Raw genomic sequence first — 23667 nt, 5'->3', positions numbered from 1 at the left:
ATGTATACATATGTAACAAACCTGCAGGTTGTGTATATGTACCATAAAACTTAAAGTATAATAAATAAATAAATAAATAAATAAATAAATAAAGAGATGGTGCTATTCATTCTGTATGGACAAGGCAGAATCAGGGAACGCTTCTCAGAAGAGGTGACACAGAGGAGCACGGTCTTATGGTGAGTGAAGGTGTCTTAGTTCAGCCTGCTAGAACAAAAATATTATAGACTGGACAATTTATAAACAATGAGCATTTATTCCTCACAGTGCTGGAGGCCGGGAAGTCCAAGACTAAGGGGCCAGCAAGTCAGCATCTGGGACCACTTTCTGGTTTACAGACAGTGCCTTCTCACTGTGTCCTCACATGGCGGAAGGGATGAACAAGTTCCCTCGAATTTCTTTCACAAGGACACTGATCCCATTTGTGAGAACTCCACCCCGTGACGTCCTTAAAGGCCCACCTCTTACTACCTTCACACTGGAGATTAGGTTTCACTGCAGGAATTTAGGGGACACAAACACTCAGACCACAGCAGAAGGGAAGGCAAACAGTTTGATTCAGGAACCTAAAGGGGCCAGAGGACATGAACAGAGATGCATGTGTGAGAGGAAAGGCTTTCTATTCAGAAATTCAGGGTTGGCACATTACAGCCTGTAGTCACATCCGGCCTGAGCCTGTTTGTGCATGGCTTGCAAGCTGAGAACAGTTTTTACAATGAACATTTGCAGTTGATTTGAAGATAGGAAATGCTATCAGATGTTAAATAAAATATTATCTCAAAAATTCATTTTTCTCATGGGCAGACCTGTATGATAAAAAATAATTATACCCAACCATTCCATTTTTAATTACATCAATAAAAATTTTGAGAAAAAATGTTTTCCCTCTTATTGTATAAGTATTTATGTCATACCCTCGATTTTGCCTTTTAGTCTGCATGAGCTCATTTAAGCCTGTTTGCTGCCTGCACCAGGAAGGACAAACTGCAAAGCCTAAACTATGTACTAGATGTGGCTTTTTACAGAAAAAATGTGCCACTCCCATCTTAAACCCTGGGAAGAGAAGAAATATTTCTATTCACTGAGTGCTTCCGGCACACCCAGGAATGTACCAGCACTTTCAGATGCACTGCTGTTTTTTAAATCTTGATCATGACTTTGCAAATTTCACAAACAATGAAAGGAGGTCCTGCGAAGTCAAACAGCCTTCAAAAGTCACAAGAGGGGAGCTGACAGAAGTGGGATCTGAACCCAGACCTTCTTGTTCCAGAGCCAACTTTCTGTCGACTATGCCCTGTTAGATCACCAAGGGTCACCACCAGGTGATTTTAAGACGGGCAGATAAGGAATGCCACTATCCTTTCACTCATTCCATTGATCCTGTTCTTAAAATCTTAAAACAGCCATACTGACTAAAATCCCTGGGCCTCTCTTAGGCCTCCAGTTGCTCTCTTGAGCTGGGGGATTGGCAGTTTCGACTTCAGCGTCATTTTCTGAGTTCTCTGTATAGGCCCTCGTGAGTTCTAAAATTCCCTCCTCCACCACAAAGGTGGCTGACAGTTGCTGGGGGTTGTAGGGGGTCAAAGATGTAGTGCTTACAAACATGCAAACCCTGGCCTGGGCTCCCCACCCTGGCTGCTCCTTGCTGACGTCGGGGAGAAGGATGGCCCATCCGACTGAGGACAGAGCTCTCTGCAGTACTAGAGATGTTGGTTCTGCAGCTCTTGCAGCAGTGTGAGCAAGCCGGAATAAATTTTAGAAAACTTAATGGAAACGGAGAAAACACCCACATTAAGAAAACAAATCCGAGTGCCTTGGCATGCCTTCGGACGCAGACTGCGCTGTGATAGTCATCTTTATTAACTTTCCATCCTGGACTGATCTCCAGTGACGGCACAATGATCATAGCCAGGCAATCGATACCTCATTAATGGTAAGGCTCCTGAGGAGGAAGAGAGCAAACCCGGGTCTTCTGAAATGCATTCCCCTCTTTTTAGGTTTCCTTGCTTGTATAAAGAGAAATAGCGCATGCTTGCCTCTGACAAACAAACACAGCCTCCCAGAGTTGAGGGAATCGCACTCCCGAAGGCGGTTGTTAGCTGTGCAAGCCAAATGCCCTTGTCCTCCCCTGATGAAGGTCCCCGATGAACGGAGACATTTAGAAGTTCCCCATTTCTCTCTGATGTCAGAGATGTTTTAACCAGCTGGGGGCAGAATTACATTCTGGAAATTATAGGGGATGAGGGAAAAAAAAAAGTGACTATTACAAATACAGTAGTCTTTCGGATTCTGATCTTCACTATTAATGCATTATAAAACAACTTAAAAAATCCTACCAGGAGAAGTGATGTTTGAAGCCACGATATATTTTAAAAGTGTCAGGACATGGGCAAGTTTACATTTGACAAGCAATTTAAATATTTCAATGTATTTTATATCTTTAAAAAAAATTGCCAGGATCAAACCCTAGATGAAACTCTTTCATTTGGTACCTGGGTAGGAAAACATTGAGTTACAAATCTTTTTGACAATGTGGATTCTGGGTGTTACATAACCATTTTTAATCTTCTGAAATATTTCATTGCCTGGGAAAGCAAATCAGGGACTGGTATTGTGTGCTTTTAAATTCATTTGTCTTAACACCCTTTCACTTTCGTGTTCTGCTTTGATGGCCTGATTACTTCTCTACATAAATATAAGCCTGAATTCATTCTGCGTATAAACCTTATCTCTTTCCTCAGTGGTGATATGGGATGCAGAGGCCCCCCTTTTTTTATTCCTCGTGTACTTTAAAGTGAATTTAGTAGTGAATGGTGTCTGCTGTTTCAGAAAAGTCCATTTATTTCTCCTTATAATCAGAATAGCACAGACAACAGAGCCCAGCATTTCCTCATTCCAGGTTCAGACACAGGGAAGATTTATTGAGCATCTACTATGAACCGGACACCGTGCTAGGCATGGCCCTGCCAGGAGGAACAAGGCACACACCGCTGTCCCTTAGGGCTTGCCTGCATTAGCTTGTTTAAGCCTGTTTGTTGCCTGCACTGGGAAGGACAATTAACTTGTCCCCACTGCCGTCAGTGAGGGAGTGGGGAGCCAGGCTCCGGGTTGTCTGAATCCAGTTTTTCCTTGCTGAGGGCCCGGTCAAGGAGTCACGAGTGGGAGTAGGGAGGAAAAGTCACGTCAGGCCATGGTAATGATGGGAGCTGGGGTCCCTGGAGGCAGGGAGGTGGGTGAGTGGTTTGTCTTGTGCTTTGCAATTCTCCTTAAGCTCATCACCAGGTTGGTGGTGGTGGTGGCAGGGCTGTAGGACGTGCTGGGTCGGTTCCTGGGTCCTTCTAGATTGCCATGGAAAACCTTCCCCTGCTGATATTTTATTTCTTCTGAAATTCCTTTTGCAGATTATTTCCGTTTCTTTTCTTCTTGGCTCTGTCAACCAAACAGTCTCAAAAGCAATGGGAGGTCCCCTCGCCCAGCTTTCCAGTGCCGTGAAGGAGAAATGAAGCCCCCAGAAGGACTCGAGCTGCGTGGAAGTGCAGTTCCATGCATAACTCCCCTGGAGTGCCTTAGCCAGAAAATGTCCATAGCTGGATCTGGCTGAGCTGGAGAAGGAGAGACACCCCATGGACAGAAAGCCATGCCTTCTAGTTGCAGAGTGGCATCCTGGGGAGCAGAAATGTTCCATCTGGAGACAGCTCAGAAGGTAGGGTGGCCAGATTTAGCAAAGAAAGCTATAGGACTCCCAGTTAAATTAGAATTTCAGATCGACAACAAATAATGTGACATTTGGGACATACTTAAAAACATTATTTGTGTGTATCTGAAATTTACATTTAGCTGGGCCTCCTGAGTATGACCTGGTAGCCCTATCAGAAGGGCATGCTCTGCTTCACTGGCCGTGTCCTAACTGTTCTCTGTTCTGGTGCAAAGGAGCTAACTCACCCCTCGTATTCATTTATTTTTTATTTTTATTTATTATTATTATTATTGAGATGGAGTCTTGCTCTGTTGCCAAGCTGGAGTACAGTGGCATGGTCTTGGTTCACTGCAACCTCCACCTCTTGGGTTCAGGTGATTCTCCTGCCTCAGCCTCCCGAGTAGCTGGGACTACAGGCGCTCACCACCACGCCCAGCTAATTTTTGTATTTTTAGTAGAGACGGGGTTTCACCATGTTGGCCAGTATAGTCTTGATCTCTTGACCTCGTGATGCGCCCCCTCGGGCTCCCAAAGTGCTGAGATTATAGGCATGAGCCACCATGCCTGGCCGTATTCATTTATTTAATTTTTTTTAATGATGATGGAAGAATCTATTTTAATTGGAAGGCATGACTTGGGGGCTTTTTTTTTTTTTTTTTTTTTACCTCTTCCAACTCTTTCAATACTGTAGCTCCCAGGTCACCCCAGAAAAAGATGTAAGAGTACACTGTGAGATGATTACAGCACTTCAGATTTAAAACCAGATCCCTGGGCCTCTCTTCGAAGCAGATAGGCACCCCAGCCCCTCCTATGTAGGAATTCTGGAGCCTTACTGGCTTTAATCAAATGTGCTTTTAGTCTCACTCAGGCCAGTTAATTTCCATTTGTATACAAGGCCACTGTGGTGACTCCCCTGCTTATAGCAGACACCACTGGCAGCAGAATCATCTTTATAAAAGGCCGTGGTGCTCGCATCACTCCTCTGCTTGCAAACCCTCGCCAGGAGATGACGTTGCTGTCATTAGAAATGACTCACCTGGCAAGCTCTTATTGGTTTTTAGGTCTCAGCTGAGATGCCCTTTCCTCTAGGAAGGCTTTTCTGGTCCTAACCCACCTCATCCTACCTTCCTGCAGAAAGCCCAAGGGTTAGAAATCCTCCTGTGCACCTTCAGGGCACCTTAGAACTTCCCATCAGAGCACCTTAGAACTTCCCATCAGAGCACCTTAGAACTTCCCATCAGAGCACCTTAGAACTTCCCATCAGAGCACCTTAGAACTTCCCATCAGAGCTTCTGCCACCCTGTGTTACCATTTCACCATTGGCATGTCTCCATCTTTTCCTAGACTTTCAGCTTCTCCAGAGCAGAGGATCCTCCCTTGTCCTTCACCGTGTCCCAGCAACTAGCAGAGGCTGGTCCAGAGCAGGTGCTCAGAGTGTGTTTGCCAAATGACTGACCGCTAACCTGGCGAATGAGCATGCCAATGGAAGAATCAATGAATGAATGACTGTGTTAAAGACAGTTTCAGTGACTCAGTAAAACATTTTTGACGTAATAGTCCACAAAAGGTTTCAGACTCCAAATTGTACATATAGAATGGCTTTTATGCAATATTGTATACATACTTTAAACACTACTGAGTAAAGGGAAAAATCTCATTGCAGAAGCAAGGAAAAGCGACACTGGTCCCACACTTATAAGGCCAGAGCCATAAAGTTGAATGCGTGTAGAAGCAGCTGTCTTTTACAGATTTCTGGGGCAGTCAAGTTCAACTGCTAAAGACTGCAGGGTTAACTTATGGATGAGATTCTAGACATTCTCAATGGTGCTCCCATGTCTTTTTCCTATGAGGCCTTCTTTATTTAGGGTAGACACCAAGTCCACAAAATCAAAAGGGCCATAGGAGTGTCAGAGAGGGCAGAGTAGAGGACTATTCTTTATTTTTTAGCCACTTGGCATCATCTCACCCTTCTCTTCCTTTAGGAAAAATTCTGGCTTCTGCATGGATCCAGGACGAGACCAGTCCTGAGTGACTCCTTCCCTCTGCCACCTGTCCTCCCACACCAAGGAGCCCAGGTCCTTCTCCCACCAGCTTGGTGGTACAGCAAGGGGACAGGCTCATGACCTTGGCTCAGCCCATGGGACACAAACTCCCAGAGGCCAGCTTTGTGACCTTGGTGGCAGTTGGAATGGGCCATGCCAGGTTGCCAATGCTGTCTCTGCTCCTGTGCAAGCCTGGTCCTACACGAGCCTGGTTCTCAGCCTCCCATCAAATCTGTCCACCCCTTGCCTTCTTCCAATAGCCTGCCTCCACTCCTTTTGTTGCAAAAAGCAGGCAGAGTAGGTTTCCACTAACTTTAATGAGAACTCAGATAAATACGTCCATTGATTGGTTGAACAGCCAGTTGATCACTGAATCCATCCGAGGACCTCTTTGTGACCAGCATTGTGTGAGGATGCTCTATCTGTCTCTGAGCACCTCCCTCCTGGTTCTCCCTGCATCCCGGGGCACTGACCCTCTCCCAGTGCAGAGGAGGTTTGAGCAGCCCCAGCCCAGGCCCCTAGTCTTGCCTCCCAATGCATCCCACGTGGATGCAACTATTGTCCTCAGTTCTGATATCTCCACATTCATCTCCATTAAAAACCCATTGCCTACCAAACTGTCCAAGACATTTCCTTTGGTCCTCGTAACCTTCCTGGAACCTCAGCTCTTCACAGACTTGCCTTGGCTTTGTAGGACAGAAACAAGTGCCCAGCCAGGGTCACTTACACTTGCCGTTGTATATTGCAGGTCCTGCTGCCTGTGCGCTTCCCATCTTGCCATCCTTGGGTTCCGTGCTCCTTCTAATGTCCATCTTGTATATTTTATTTTGAGCCTGTTGGCTATTGGCCCATTTTCTAGCCATCTTCTGTGACTGCTGGATCCCCGAATGAGCTAATGTTAGGGTCACCCCCAGTGTCCTGCTCTGCCAGGAACAGTGACCTCCTTGTCTCCCCCGCAGAGCCTGGTAAGGAAGATGCAACCAATATGCAGGATGCCCTGAGAACAGTCACGTGCTAACTGTGTGGTAGAGGCTACAGCACAGCTGGGGTCTGCAGAACACTATGATGGATCCTGCAATCTTCAGGATTGCAGTTTCCCATTTGTTACCTCTTCCAAGTGTCAAGAACACCGAGGCCTCAGAGACACGGACCTGGATGCCACACAGAGTCCATCGTAGACAGCAGGAACACCCAATAGGTCAGCATCTTCCGCTGTCAGTGTGCAAAGCGTCAGGCTGTGTCCCAAACAGGAGCTGCAGGGCAGACTGGAAGAGGCCTGGGCAATGGCACTGGAGGCTTTTGTTTTTGTATGGCTTTAGTTCCTCAGGGGCTGTGTGACCTTGAAGGTCTCTCATCTTCATTAAAAAAAAAAAAGGCCGGGCGTGGTGGCTCACGTCTGTAATCCCAGCACTTTGGGAGGCCAAGGCGGGTGGATCACGAAGTCAGAAGATCGAGACCATCTTGGCTAACACAGTGAAACCCTGTCTCTACTAAAAATACAAAAAAATTAGCCGGGCATGGTGGTGGGCGCCTGTAGTCCCAGTTACTTGGGAGGCTGAGGCAGGAGAATGGCGTGAACCCGGGAGGTGGAGCTTGCAGTGAGCCGAGATTGTGTCACTGCACTCCAGCCTGGGTGACAGAGCGAGACTCCCTCTCAAAAAAAAAAAAAAAAAAAAAAAATTAAAACACAAGGAAGTGACACCAGAGGACACATCTGAGACACTGAAGCATAATCATAACAAGGATAAGGAGGGAGCATCATTTATTGAATGCCTACTGTGTGCCATGAGCTTCATGCACATCGTCCAGTCTCATCCTCACAATCGCATTTTCCCCATTTTGCTGAAACTTGTGGCTCCCCTGTCTGGAAATGCACCGATGCTTTCACGACTGTAAAACCAAAGTGGAACTTTGCTGAGCTCGTGAAGAGCCCTTGGTTAGTTGAGAGCAAGGGAACTCGGTTGTGTTCCTCCGATTGCACTTCAGGTCACTTAGTCCCTAAATGTACAACCGAAAAAATGCTAACTGGTAACTGATCAAATTATCCTGTTAGGAAGATAGATGGTTATAATAGCAGCAGGGAAAATAACCCCAGTGTTGAACAATGTAATTATATGTGGGTTAGATTCAATATTAAGTCACCCCGTAATCATGTAAAATTTATATTTTGGTTCTTGAACTATTTTTCTCTAAGGATTTAGTTGCTGGGTGTTTACGTCTAATATGGGAAAGAAAATACCCCACAAAGACGGTTGTGAGGTTTGAAGAGAAGGGCAGGACTTGATAGATTCCCAAGCCCTCTGTGATCAACACCTTTGTCCCTTTTAAACATCAGAGATTTATTTACTTATTATTGACACAAATAATCCTATCTTTGACTCAAAGACACATACATGGAGTCAGAATTTTCTGCTGGACAAGACAGAGATGGGCATCCCAAGGTTGGAGTCTCTCTCTCTTTTTTTTTTTTTTTACGTAAGTGCAGGAAAGTCAGCACAGAGAGGTTAAAAGGCTCACCCAAGTCCCACAACAGGCTGGGATCATTCCCAGGGCTGCAGTCCAGCCTTCCAGACCTGTCCTGAAGAGATTTTTATGTAAGAAAACCAAATATCTGCTGATGCCCGCTGCTACAGCTGGACATTAGAATGGGCCCACTTTCATCCTAACCCCATCCCCAGAGTGTGCTAAGCCCTTGCACACCTTGGTGACTTTAAACTCGCTTCTGCCTGGCATCAGTTAATGCTTTTCTCAAGCATTGGCCTATGATTCGCCTCTCAGTTTCTTCTTCCTCCTGTGTCTGGTTCCCTGACTTTAGGTCCTAGAAGACAATCCAACATTTAAGAGTCATTAGTAGCTGTTAGCGGAGGGATAAAAAAAAAATGAATGAATGAATGCAGAATAAACGCTGGGATCCCAGGAAATTCCCATATGTGGACACATCCCTTTCCTCCCACACACTGCTTTAAATGTCATGTCTCTTAACTTTTATTTAAGGTTCCTACAAGCCATATGAAGCTATTTCTGTGTTTCCTGTGAAACATTGAACTTGAGATATTCCATTCAGACTTTAGAACTAGGAAAGTCTGTCTCCCCTGGGGAGCTGTCGTGGTTTGTTGCTTTCAGACAATCCAAGTTACATAACACTGAGTTTCCCTCATTGCTTTGGCCACTAGGAAGCTCAGATCCTGGTTCTAAACTCAGTCACAGCAACTGTGCTGACCCTTTTGTGTTTTCTTATTTCTAGTCCCATTTTATTAATCATATTTTACATTGGCTCTTTCAGTTGCCTTAAATTCTTTTTTTTTTAATTGAAAGATGCAGAATATAAATACATCTGATGAGTACATTTTAAAAATAACATCACAGAGGAATAACACTTTGTGTTATTTCAGAATTCATGATTTAGGTTACAGATTATCTGAGCTTCCGGAGTTTCCTGATTATCACCAATGAGCAGATTGAGGCTTTCTATCTGAAACCATTTTGCTGCCCTCTCTGCCCCCACATGGTGAACGTTTGCTAAATGGACCTGCCAAATAACCGCAGCTTTCCAGAGCTCTTTGTTTAGTGCTAAGAGTTACATGAGAGGTCGATGGCAAAGGAGAGGGATTGAGGTAAAAATGCAAGCACTGATTGCCACCATTTCCTATTGAGTGTGGTAGAATAATTGGTTTCTTACCATTTTGTACAAGGGATTTCTCAGTCTAACCACAAATTAGTTCTTAAGCCTCTTCTCTTCCACCATTTCCCCTGCTCCTTCCATCCCCCACACATCAGTCATATAAAATTCCTCTGTTCCAGACATGAAATGCCCTTTCCTCCACTTCTGGTCCAGGCCAACTGCTCCTCATCCTTTACAGCTCCAATGAAATGACCTCTTTTTCTGAGGAATCATTCTTGATCTCCCCACACCCACGTATGATAATTTACTCTTTATTATTCTCTTTTAGTATACCCGTGGAATCCATAGTTGCATAAACTTCACTGGCTCAATGAGCCCATTGTACTGTGGTGAGCAACAGGTTTTACTTGGAGGAGAAGTTAAGAGTTCAGGCTTCGCACACTTGAAGCTCAGTACCGCCACTTAGTAGTCACATGACTTGGGGAAAGTACTGAATGTCTGAACCTTAGTTTCTTCATCTGCAAAATGGGATAACAAAAGTATCCCCTGCACAAGAGGATGCAAAGTAAACACATTTAGTGTTTAGTACATTACCTGGCGTATAACAAGCTCTGTGCAAATGTTAGCTCTGTTTTTAATCATTTGTCTTTCCCTTGATTTGTTAGGATGGGGTATCCATTATGTTTACACCAGATTCTCTTGTCTTTTCCTAAGGACACTTAGTACGATTTTAGCAAATGATTGTGGAATGAATAATTGAATGAGAGAACTGGATTATGTGAAATGTGATTCTCTCTCCCAGGGAATTTTGTTTATTTTAGGACTAGGTCCTTACCCTTTCCTTCCGATAACAAAACACAGCTTCCACCCACCCCCAGGCCTGGGAGGAGAGGCCTTTTTGAAGGGGAAGGAGCTGCTCTTGCCTCTGTATGGATGCCTTCCTTCTGAGTTCTCCCTACCCACCTGGGGGCAAGGTGGTGGTGAGTGCCTCACTACCCAGATCCAACTCAATGTGCTACTGACAAAGGAATCATCCCTCAGCCTAGCAAATGCTGTCTCTGGGGAAGCGGGGCCTCAATGAATGGGAAAGGCAGCGGACTCCTATGAAGCCTCCTGGGGGGAAGAGGGACACAGAATTAGCAATGGGGGTTTGAGCAGCAAGAGAGACTGGAGGGTTTCCAACACCCCTCCCCAACCTGGCCTTTCCCCCAGAGCTTGGATGGACCCAGGACCCTCAGGAGCCACAGACCTCAGAAGCCAGCCTCACCTGCACAGTGTTTACTGAGCTGGGTGTCAGACTTACCCCTGATGAGGCCCTGGTCAGAGGTGAAGAGGAAAGCTGGACAGTTCAGGAGATGGCTACTACCAATCATAGGAAGTACATACTCCAGAATCATCCCAGCCAGGGTGCACTGCAGGGATAAATGCTGGGAACACTGAGCAGACAGGCTTGTCCCTGTGCTAGGGTGCATGGAAGGCTTCCTGGAGAAAGTAATATCTACCCTGCTCGCAGAAGGAGTGAATGGGACATGGCCTGGTCAGGTCAACCTGAAAGTTTTGAGCAGGTGAATAAACCAATTTTAAAAAAACTTTCCACGTGTTTCTGAACTTCCTCTGGGTGGCCTCCTCCTTGTGATTCCACCATGGCAGGCAGGCTTCTGACCTTACCTAGGTTGGGAATGGGTGAAAACTGTCTGAGGAATGGAAAAGTCATTGCTAACTGATACTTGACACAGGCTCATCGGTGTCTTTTATCTTTTATAATCTACTCTTTATGTTAATTATAACGTTGGGCTCACTCCATGATTTGTATGCCCTAAAGTTGTTCCCCCTTCAATGACCACAATCAAAATAGCACTAATTCCTGTTAAATGTCTTGAAGAACATTAAAAAAAAAAAAAAAACCACTTTCCCTTATAATGATGCCCTCTACCAATCCTTGCAATAAGATCCTGAACATAGAACTGCCTTGGGTTGAAGAGGTTTTTCTTTCTAATTCAGGATTATACATTGTGACTTAAAACTACTGCGATAAGAGGCCCCATAACCATTGTGAAAATGATGGTGTTTGAAGAGATGTCCACACTACGTATATTTCACAGCTGGAATAGATCTCTTTGGGGAGCACGTCTCCTCTCTGGGGTTTGGCAAAGTACAATTGAATTAGTGAAAGTGTAATAAAGTGTGGGGAAATGTCGAGATATAAGAATCGAAAATAAAATAAAGATAATTTAATCATTAAAGTTGGCGCTGGTTTTTAGGACATTCATTGCTATGGAGATGTTAGAGTAGATTCCAGCTTGCATTTTAATGGTGAACTTAAATAAATCTGAGTCCTGGAGAGAAACTGCTAGTGTATGGAGTCTGAGCTAATCAGCGAAATAGCTCTGACTTGGAGTTAAAGCCAGGTAGTCGTTTGCAGGGAAGAAGCCGAATAATCCAAGCCCTGTCTGGTTTTGAATTTATTTTCAAGTTTTTTGATTTTTGGAGATAAGCCCAAACTCTTTAACCAGGCATGTGGGGCCTGCTATACTCAGGAACCCACTTTCTTTCCAAATTCCTGTGGCCTGGACTAACTCTGCCCTTGGCTTCGCATAACCTGGCTCACCTCTCCTTCAGGGCCCTTCTCAAAAGCCCCTGTCTGTTGGTAACCCCTGCACTTTCCTTGAACTACTACAAGGAGTGGTTCCATGCACTGCGTAGGAGTGTGGGATCTGGAGTCAGGCTGCCCTGGTTCAAATCCCAGTTCCGACTTTTCTGAGACTCAGTTTCTTTATCTGTAAAATGGGGATAATAATAAACCTGCCCTTAGGGTAAGTATTTATGTAAGGTGCCCGTGCTTACCCTGTGCCTGGAAGCTACTCAGTGCTCACTATAGATTTTACTGGGCACTCATCCCGTTCTGCCTCATAGACAGATAGCCACTGACATACGTGGTTTCTCTCCCCACCGGAGTTCAGGTGCCTCATCGAAAGAAAAGATGACTTCTCTACGTTTACAAATAGTAGATGTTCAATAAGTGCACTTCATGAATAAATAGACATCCCCTAACAGGAGTCTATCTGTATTTGAGGAAAGTAGAAGGTTTCTCCTGCATAATAATGTAGAAGTCTAATTATTCTATTTCTGTCATGCTTCTGTAATAGGGAGGACATTTAGTGTCCCTGGGTGCCTGGCACTGAGCTAAGTGCTTTTCAAAGAATCCTATGAGATAAGCACTCTTATTAACATCCCATATGCTGGTTCATTCATTAGAGTAATGCTAGAAAAGACCCCAAAAGGATATTTCAAATTACCTAACAGTTTCATGTGAGTATCTCTGCCCAGGGACAGCTGCCTCCATACAGTGATTCAGGGACTCAGGCTTCTCCGTTTTCGTGGCTCCATCAGAAAGGTGAGAGTGGGCAGGGAAGAGGCAACTGCATTTTGTAAAAGCTTGCACTGGAAGCAACAAAGATCGGTGAGGAAAATCAATGACCACACCTTAAAACCTGGGCAGATGGATGCTGGGAAACGTGGACTGGGGTCGGGCAGCTCCTTTAGTGCTGCATGGGATCAAGAGCTGACTCTGTGCATTTCTGTCCAACAGGAAGCTAAACGCCTGCCATGGTGAGAGTATTTACACCATAGCATTTAGCAAAGGCTACACATCAAGCCTTTTGTTTTGTTTGTTTTCAGTGAGCTGGTTTACCAGCACCTTCCCAGTGCCAATGCAACTCAAAGAAAGGGAGAACGTGAATTTTGAAAGACACCGATCATCTCTGCTAGGTACAAAAATAACCCCATTTTAAGGATGATGAGGTGGAGGCTCAGTCATGCCAACTAACTACCTTTCTCCTGGACTGCAGAGCTAATGAGAGTTGAGTCGAGATGAGCTTCTGACTCTAGCTCTTACTGCCCTGCCATCTGGCCTCCCAAACCCAGCACACTTACTTGCAAGATTATTAGCAATTCTATTTTTAATGTACACACATGTTTACCCTCCCCCAATCTATTTTAGAACGATAGAGGGAAAGAGGATAATTTCTTTTTTCTGTAACGAGAGGTTTGATTAGAATTGAAGCCTCTTTCTTTCCCCTTTTATCATTATTAAAAATAATTTTTTCTTTCTTTGTCTGAGAATTGCTATAGGAAACATTATTGAATCGGATCCCGCAGCTATGAGCATTGTTCCATAACTACGAAGGCCCAAACAGCATTTTTTTTCTCTCCCAGAAACTGTGGTGGCTGACTATTTTTTACTGAGTATTTTCCTAGTAAATCTCACTGCTAAATTGGCCACTTTATTCATGATGATTTCTTCAAATATATCATTCTTGTGGCACAATATGAATAATGAAGAGGAATATTTTCAAACACATAAAGGGCTCTGAATAAAACTAATGGGTGAGGCATTAAGCAAAGTTGATAGGAGCTTGAACAGTCCCCGGCATGCCTGACAAGCAGACTGGGGGTCGCACACGTCAGGGACCAGAGACTTTCAGCCTCTGGAGATCCTTGACCTTGACCCAGCAGTCAGGGCTTGCCTGAGCATCTGTGTCAAGTGGAGTTGGCTCTCTCAGCCTTCACGCAGCCATCAGTGCACCTCTACTTAGCCTCTCTCTGAGAGGCAGGGGGGTGCCCAGTTTAGAGACTTGAGTGAGGGAGCCAACCACCAGAATTCGAATCCAGACCAGCTGCTCCTGTCTGTGAAGCTTTAAGGAAGCTGACTGAACCCTCTGAAGCTCTGTCTCCTCATCTTGAAAATGGGGATAATTATAACCATGAGAGGGCACACCTGCAACTCACAGACTGTGGCGTGCTTAAAACCCTGCCAGCAGGTATATACGCTCTGTATCACTGCAGTGATTATTACTGTTGTTACTCCCATCATCACTATCATCTACCACATGTTGGGTGCTCCTGGGGCAAGTACAGGGAGGCACTTTGGGCCCCTAAGTATTACCCTGCATGGGGCAAATTGTTGTGGCTGATGCTTCAAATTGCCAACATTTAAAAAGGCTGAACACGTAGGAAAAAAAATCTACTGACTTCTCTTGGGGAAAAAAATAAGTTTGCCACTGTTCTCACCTCTCTGAGGCTCTCTACATCTGACCTCCTTCACAGTGCCTGGTTGTGTAGACATGTGAATTTGTGGTTGTATTAGTCTGTTCTCACACTGGTATAAGGAAATATCCAAGACTGGGTAACTTATAAAGGAAAGAGGTTTAATTGACTCACAGTTCTGCATTGCTGGGGAGGCCTCACGAAACTTACAATCATGGCGGAAAGTAAAGGAGAAGCAGGTACCTTCCTCACAGGGCAACAGGACGGAGTGAGGGCAAGCAGGGGAAATGCCAGACACATAAAACCATCAGATCTCATGGAACTCACTCACTGTCATGAGAACAGCATGGGGGAACCACCCTCATGATTCAATTACCTCCCACCGGGCCCCTCCCACAACTTGTGGGGATCATGGGGATTTCAATTCAAGGTGAGATTTGGGTGGGGACACAGCCAAACCACATCAGTAGCTTTTCCTTGAATAATGAAAAAAAAAAAATTTTGGCTTGGTTTGGGGATCAAAAATCACTGCTGAGACAGACTGGAGGATGAGAGGCTGAATCAGGAAGAAGAGCCCTGGGAAGAGGAAAGCAGTGTTATTAGCAGTGTTGTCTCTGGCTTTGTGGGGTTAGGCATAAGTTAATTGCCAGTGGTGCAGTATTGCCATCACACCAAACATTCTGGCTCAGTCTCTGCTTCTAAGGACAAGGGTCCCATTGGATGTCCATCCCCAGCCCACCTGGCCTGGCACCAGGGGACAGTAGATGTTTCAGAGTGAGGGAATCTATTCAGTATCCCTTATGCCCATTCAGAAACTCAGCAAACATTTTTTTCAAGCACCTACTATGTGCTGGGCACAATGTTAACTTCTCTAACATTATCTTATTTAATTAAAAATGTTCTTCATAGCCTTTAGCTGATGCTATTTTATATGATACACTTGTTACTTGCATAGGATGCCTCTCTTCTCACTTTCTCAGGACAGGGACTCACTTTGCTTGCCACTATATTCCCCAGTGCCTATCAAGGTGTCTTGAATCAGGCTGATACCCAGTAGAAATTCCTGAACTAATGAATGAATAAATGTGTTCTCTCACACTCTTTCAGATGGGTGTTAATCTCTGTATTACCAGGTTAGGAACAGAAGTTCAAAGAGGATGAGCACAGCACAGGGGTTAGAAGCAAGGACTTCAGAGTCAGGTGGAACAGCAGGGTTTTATTTCATTTTACTTACTCTTTTTCTCTCCAAGCCTCATTCTCATACTGAAAAACAGGAATCATAGTAAACCTACCATACATAGTGGTTGGTTTTGTGAGGATTAAATTAAGTCAGAGAAATAACTTTGCTCAGTTCCTGGCATATTGTGAAGTATTCAATGATTTGCAGCCAAAATTATGACACAGAGGTAGGACTGGGTTGAGTGTAATCTCTGTTCTCTGACTCCTTTCCCAAAAGCTAAGGGTCAATTCTACACAATGGTGATGAAGGAAGCAGGATGTGGCTTCAGGGACAGCTATCTTCCCTTTAAGGGTAATGTGGGCTCATGCATGTTAACTGAACATCTACTATGAGCCAAACCTGCAAGACCTGCTGTCACAGATTCAAATGCAGCACACTTCTTGCATTCAACTTTGCTCTCAGGCTCATGGAAGAAACTGAAATTCAGAGAAGTGGATTGTATGAGTTTCCTGTTGCCATTATAACAAACCATCACCTTCTTAGTGGCTTGAAATAACGTGAATTTATCTCACTGTTCTGCAGGTCAGAAATCCAGAATGGGGCTGTGTTCCTCTCCAGAGGTTCTAGGAGAGAATCCACTTATTTGTCTTTTCCAGCTTCTAGAGGCTGCCCATATTCCTTGGCTCATGGCCCCTCATCACTGTGACCTCTGTTTATTTTATCACCTCTTGTTCCTTCAGTCTGACACCCCTGCCTCCCCTGATAAGGACCACTTTAATTACATCAAGCCATCCAGATAATCTGGAATCATGTTCCCATCTCAAGATCCTTAACTTTACCACATCTGCAAAGTTCCCTTTGCCATCTAAGGTAACATAGTCACAGGTTTGAGGGATTGGGACATGGACATCTTTGGAGGGGCATTCTTCTGCCTACCTGATATGGTTTGCCTGTGTCCCAACCCAAATGTCATCTTAAATTGTAGTTTCCATAATCCCCACGTGTCATGGGAGGGACCTGGTGGGAGGTAATTGAATCATGGGAGCGGTCACCCCATGCTACTGTTCTCACGACAGTGAGTGACTTCTCACAAGATCTGATGGTTCTATAAGGGGCTTTCCCCACTTTTGCTTGGCACTTCTTCCTGCCATCATGTGGAGAAGGACGTGTTTGCTTCCCCTTCCATGACCATTGTAAGTCTCCTGACGCCTCCCCAGCCATGCAGAACTGTGAGTCATTTAAACCTCTTTCCTTTATAAATTACCCAGTCTCAGGCAGTCCTTCATAGCAGTGTGAGAACGAAATAATACACTACCTCAATGACAGTAGGACTGAATTGGTGCACTGATAAGGACTGCAGTGGAAGCTCAGAGGTGGGATGCCTTATGCAGTTTTGAGAATCAGGGTTTCATCATCTAGAAAGCAAGAGTCTGAATGAACCGATTCCCAAGGCCTCAACCTTGAACATTCTGAAATCTACAAAAAGCCAATGTCTTTCCCACTGTAGTAGTTTGGGTTTGCTGAATCTGAGGTCTACTTGTGAAATCAACATCTTTGCAAGTTATAAATATTAAGAAGAAGGACCCACGCATAAGATCAGGCTCCCTTCATGAACACACTCTGCTGTGTTCCCCCTGCCAGCTTCCCCAAATTAGCCTGGGGGCCACGGTCACAGGAACCACGAGCCCATCCTCCAATACCTCGGAGGGACCTTGATTGGTTGAGGGGCCTTGAAAAAGGAATGAAGTGCTGCTGAAGAGCGCCCCCCACCCTGCCCGTGCCGCCTAGAGGATCTTCTTTCAAACCCTGCATTTCTGAAGGCACGTCTTCCTGGGCTTGGCTGGGTGACTCATCACAAGGAGAAACGTTAGTCACATCAGATGACACACGGCAGCAGCTAAAACGGGAAAAGTGCTCCCTGAGTCATCCCTGGAGCCGGGCGGCAAAGACCTTTCCTGGGACCACGCTTGGACCCTCCAATGTGGGGGGGCTTGGGTCACCTTGACTGAGTGGACAGGACACTCAGTGAAGTTTCAAAGGACAATCCGCATCCTTTTTTCCTCCAACTCCTGAAAGAAGCACCGTGAAGACTCCAGCATGGAAAAGCGTGTCCCACACGGCCTCGGCGCCTCCGTGGATGATGGGCACAGGGCACCTCCTTTCCTCTGGCAGGTTCTGGTGGGGGACAGCACACCGTCCACGGGAGCAACAGCCTCTGCATCTGCCCACTGCAGATTCACTTCGTATTTTTAGTTCCCAAACCCTGACATCCAAGCTCCTGCTCTGTGGCTTCCGTGGCAGCCTGGCAAGCTTCCTGTGAAGTCGCCCGCTGCTGAGCTTCCACACCCTTCCTCCCGCAGAGCCAGTCGTCGGAGAGCGGGATCATCCCGGAAAGTTGGTGCGACAGGAGTGGGTGGTGAGGAAGGCGAAGGCAGCCTTCTCGGAACCTGGCTCCCCGAGACAGGACATGGAAGCCGAGGGTGTCCTCTTCTGTGGAACGTCATTAAGGTTCTTCTCTCCCATTCTGCAACACACACACACACACATGCCACATGTACACATGCACATATATGCACAAATACACAGTACACACACTGTGCATACACACATGCAGTATACACACAGTACCCACATGTACACATGCACACATACAAATACACACACAGTACACACACATACACACATGCAGTACACACAGTACCCACATGTACACATGCACACATATACACAAATACACACACAGTGCACACACATACACACATGTACACACAGTACCCACATGTACACATACACACATATGCACAAATACACACACTATACACACACATATGCACTACACACACAGAGTACCCACCTGTATGCATATGCACATATACACACACAGCACACACACACAGTACCCATGTGTACACATGCATACATCCACACAAACACACACACATACACACATGCACACATCCACACAAACACACACACATACACACACACACATTCAGTACACACACAGTACCCACATGTACACATACACATATATGCACAAATACACACACAGTACTCTGTGCATACACACATGCAGTACTCACATGTACACATGCACACATATGCACACACACAGTACACACACATACACACAGTACACACACATAGTACCCACATATATGCATAGGCACATACACACACAGTACACACACATACATGCAGTACACACACAGTACCCACATGTACACACGCACACATACACATTGATACACAGAACGCTCATACACACATGCAGTATACACACAGTACCCACATATACAAATACACACATATGCACAAATACACACACTGTATGTACACACATGCAGTACACACATGCTACTCACATGTACACATGTACACGTACGAACAAATACACAGTACACACACTGTATGTACACACAGTGTACACACATGCAATACACACACAGTATCCACATGTACACATACATATGCACAAATACATGTAAATCCACACACATGTATATGATACACATGAATACACATGCATACATGCAGCACACACATATAGTACACATAAATACACACAGACACACATATACACACATGCAGTACACACCTACACATACGTAGTACACAGATACATGTATAGCACACACATGCACACACATACACACATACACACATACATCTCTACCAGAGACTCTGCATCTGACAGAATAGATGCTTCTCTTTCACACCTTAAGGCATCCAGAATAACTTTCTTTCTTGTTTTCTAAAATTTTTTAAATGTTTAAAATCCTTAATGGCATAATGAAGACAAGGTCTCTGGAAAAAGAGCAAAAAATCTCAAGAAAAAACCCAAAGCAGCCTGACATGATGACAGAGAGGCACAAATAGAAAGCTTAAATAAGAAAACAATGGAAGGAAACACAGAGGGCGCAGGATAATAAAATCTACACAGATTTTAGGATGAAAAACAGCAAAATTGACATCAAAGAAATTTTCATCAGTCATGTGGAAGAGAAGCCTGAGAATCCTCCCAGACTGAAGATGCAAAGAAAAAGGTGACAATGATGAGAGAGTACGTGATAAATATGGAGAACAGAGAAAAATCACTTCAAGGAGGAAATCATGACAGTAGAAATACAAGTTACAATAAAGACGTTGGAGAAAATTTCTAAAACTGAATAAGGAACTAAGAGTTCAGGTCTAAAGGGGACACAGTAGCCTTGTTTTAAAGACGTAACATTGATAATTAAGCCCAAGAGAGGGAAAAGAACTTGGTCAGGTTTGCAAGACAGGTTGGGTGGTACCTCTCCTATTTTCTTATCTGCCCTGTGCATGTGAGTGTGTAAAGAGAGAGATGGAAATAGCAGAGAGGAAAAGAATTCAAGGGAGAAATCATCTCAAACATGGCAGCAGGCTCCATGATTAAGACCCTGGTATCAGGCAGGCCTGGCCTGCTTTCCAGCTCCACCACCAACTAGCCAAGTAGTCTTGAGCAGGTCATCTCACTCCTCTGGGACCCACTTCTCCCTCACGCATAAAATAGAGTAAAAGTAGTTGGACCTTCATCATAAAGTTCTCATGAGAGTCTGGTGAGTTAAGGCATGCAAAGCTTTTAATAGAGTGACAGGTGCAGAGTAAGCACTTCAAGAGGTTAGCTACTGTTTCTGATATTGAGAGAGAGAGAGAGAGAGAGAGAGAAAGAAAGAAATATATACAGGCAAAGCATGGATGTGAATGGTCTTAGCCATCTCAGGTTAAAGAATAAGACAAAGGCGAGCAAGACATCAGAGCTTCAGGAAAGTCAAATCCAGGGTTCTGTTCTACAGGGTAAACTACATAGCGCAAGGGCATTAATGAAGCACTTCTAGGGATGGGTAAGAATTCTGCATCTGAGCATCCTGGGCCTTCAACCAGGGCCACCATCTCTTTATTCTGCTGTGGCATCAGCAAGGTGGGAGGACCCTGGAGCACAGGTAGGTCTACAGGCTGTCCTACGTGTCCCACCAGAAGTTCCAGATGGTGTAGATGTGCACCAGGCAAGGGGAATACCGGTGTGGCTAGGCCTTAATGACCCAGTTGAGACTAAGCTGCTTTCCCATAGGAGGAAGGCCTGCTTGAGAGTTCCACACACTCTAAGCTAGACTTACAGTTTAAGGAGGACTGAAGTATTCAATCATATCGCTTTAAATATACAGTGATGTCACTTTGGAGAGTCACAAATGTTTTGAGCTGGAAAGAATATTTGAAACTGGGTACTTAACTGTTACCATCCCATGTCCCGGAGGCAGGAAATGCCTTGGAAATGACTTTGTTAAGCATATATGTCTCCTAATGGCAGGAGGCTAGAACCAAGGGAATCCTATCATGTCATTGAACAAGAATTTGGGTTACAAAGGATTTGTGGTCCCATGAGTTCATTCAGTCTTTCTGACAATCTTGATGCAGATAGAACAGCAATGACTATTCCTGTGTAATTATGAGCAAAGTAAAACTGCACGGTTTGTTCTCATAGATAGTAAGTTGCAATGCTGGGACTAGAATCCAGATCTCAGGACACCCAGACCAACGTAGTTTCTACTTACAATAACCACCCCTCTGGAATTTCAGAAAGAAAATTCTGTGTGCATTTCATTATGATTATATGGCATAGCCCTCCTATAAGTTAATGAATCTTTAAAAGGTACAGTCAAGAATGAATGAGTTGATTGATAAATGAGCAAATGGATGCATAAATGAATGAATTGGATAAATTCTGGGAGAGATAAAATAGATATTCTCATTAAAATTTCAATTGACCTATTAAATGCAGGATCCCCTGGGTCCTCTCTTTCCAGCTGACCTACAAAGCAATGAAGCAATGTTATTGTAGAGATGCCAAATTCTATCCACATTCTCCACTTTTTCTTCTCATTTATTCTAGTCTCTTTAAGAGAGAATTTCAAGCATGAGCTACCCAGGAGCCTCCCCTCACCTCCCTCATAATTATTATGTTATTATATGAGAGATTTGTGGAATTATAACATCTCTTTTTTGGAAGGAACCGAAGAGAGCTTTCCTTCTGAAGAGAGAAAAGGAAAATGGTTGGTACAGTCCAAAAAGCCTAAGACTTGGAACTCTCTAGTTGTGTGAAAGGATTTAAGAAAATAATGTATATATTTAATGATTCCTCACTCAAAGAAGATATTTGGTAGATTTTAATTGGAGGATTTATGTCCTTCCAAGTCATTAGAGCCAGAGCCTTTAGCTTCACAACTTTGGTATCTTGCAAAAGCATTTTGAAGTTTATCTTGTGCACTCCAATTCTTAATCTTTTGAATGTCACCTCCTTCATGAAGACTTCTCTGATAGCTTCCTTTCCTTTTTCCAAATCAAATGAATCACTCCCTACTCTGTACCCTTCTTGAACCCTCTACATTCTTTAATAATTGCAATGTTTTCCAGAGGTACCCATAAAGGTCCCTCTGTGACAGACAACAGAACCCAACTCTGGATGACTTGCAGAAAAGAGTTAATTTGGAAGTTTGAAAGTCAGAAGGAAGGCTGAGCAGTTAGAGTTTGAGAGGATGAGCATTGGGCCAACTCCAGGGGACTTGGTAACAGGAACCACCACTGTTGGGATGCGTAAGTTTTGTTCATTTTCTTTCTTGTGTCATTCCACTCCAGATTGTCTGAGCTTATGTAGACCACCTGCCCTTTTCTTGGCCAGAAGATGGCAGAGTTCCTCAACTGACCCCACCCTCCCATCTGAATCTATCTCCTGTTTCTAGAAGATGGGGATGGGTAAAGCGAGAGAGGGCCACAGTCCCACCCCATAGTGTAATTGTTGGCATATGTGTTTGTCCTCTAACCCCGCAAGACTCTGAACATCTTGAAAGCAGGAACTGTGTTTTCTTCAGATGTTCAGTTCATGTGAGTCAACATCTCAATAGTGTCAAGGTGATACAAAGGCTGTGGCCAAGGAAGGTAGACAGGGCTGCTGCCTACCAGATGCAAATGTCTTTTCTAGCCATCTCTGAGAGATACTCTATGAACACAGATCTGACACCCTTAAGAAGAATCTAAAAGAGCAGCACTGAACTAATATATCCCATCTTCCTTCAGGTTCTTTTTAGGGGGAGATATAGGATGGTGATAACCTAATGTGACACTTTTTGTTTCTAGAAGAACTCTGGTAAGTGATGAATGGATGTTAGGGTTTCCAGAACTACCAGAACTAGGTTTCCTTTTCTTTTTTCCTTCCTACTGCTGAGAATTTATTTCTGGTAGTCATTAAAATTCTGCTCCTACCATTTGTAACAAACGATAGAAAGCACTAGGTACAGTATGTGGAGTATATGTTTATGAAAACGAGAGACAAGTACCTTCCAACACTTTGGGATTTTATGAATGATTTACATCTGGTGCTAAAGTTCACAAATGAAACGTGGGGGAAGCAGATGCTTCATTTCTTGATTGCATCGTGCCTGCCCATACTGATGGGGAATTGAAAACAGCGAGGTCTCATAAATCAACAAAATCTATTTTTGTGCCTCTTGATCTCCACTCTGAACATCCATATAATACCCAAACAAATGTGCTGAAATTAGTTCCTCAAGAAGCCCTTTATGTTTAGTAACAGTGTGGACATGTTAATAAAAAGAAGAGAGGAATAAAAGTGGACTGGTTGGGGGAGAGGGAAGGCATGGGGGTGTGAGTGAAAGGAAACCAAACCTCAGAGTAGATGAACTCTTCCAGAACACTTATTTTTGGAGAATGGGAAAGGAAGTGTGGCGTTGTGCAGAACAGATGAAGGAGGACCTGCTCTGGCCATCCTGGGGCTGCCCTAATTTGGAAAGAGAGCTGATCTGGGTAAAGCAGGGATGTTGAATTGCAAATGAAAAAGAACCCACATCTGGAAATGAACTTGACTTGGCAATTGGAAAATCATAGGAAGATACTTGTAAAGAAGACAGGGAGCTGATGTTTTGTACTTTTTTCTCCCCTCTCTCTCTCTGTCATCCTTTCTTCCTTTCCTTCTTTTGTTTTTTTCCTCCCTCCCTCCTCCCATCTCCCCTCTCCCTTCTCCTCCCCTCTCCTTCCTTTTCCCTCC

This window comes from Mandrillus leucophaeus, unplaced genomic scaffold, assembly GCF_000951045.1.
Source record: "Mandrillus leucophaeus isolate KB7577 unplaced genomic scaffold, Mleu.le_1.0 Scaffold4, whole genome shotgun sequence".
Classification (NCBI taxonomy): domain Eukaryota; kingdom Metazoa; phylum Chordata; class Mammalia; order Primates; family Cercopithecidae; genus Mandrillus; species Mandrillus leucophaeus.
This window is presented reverse-complemented; position numbering follows the sequence as displayed.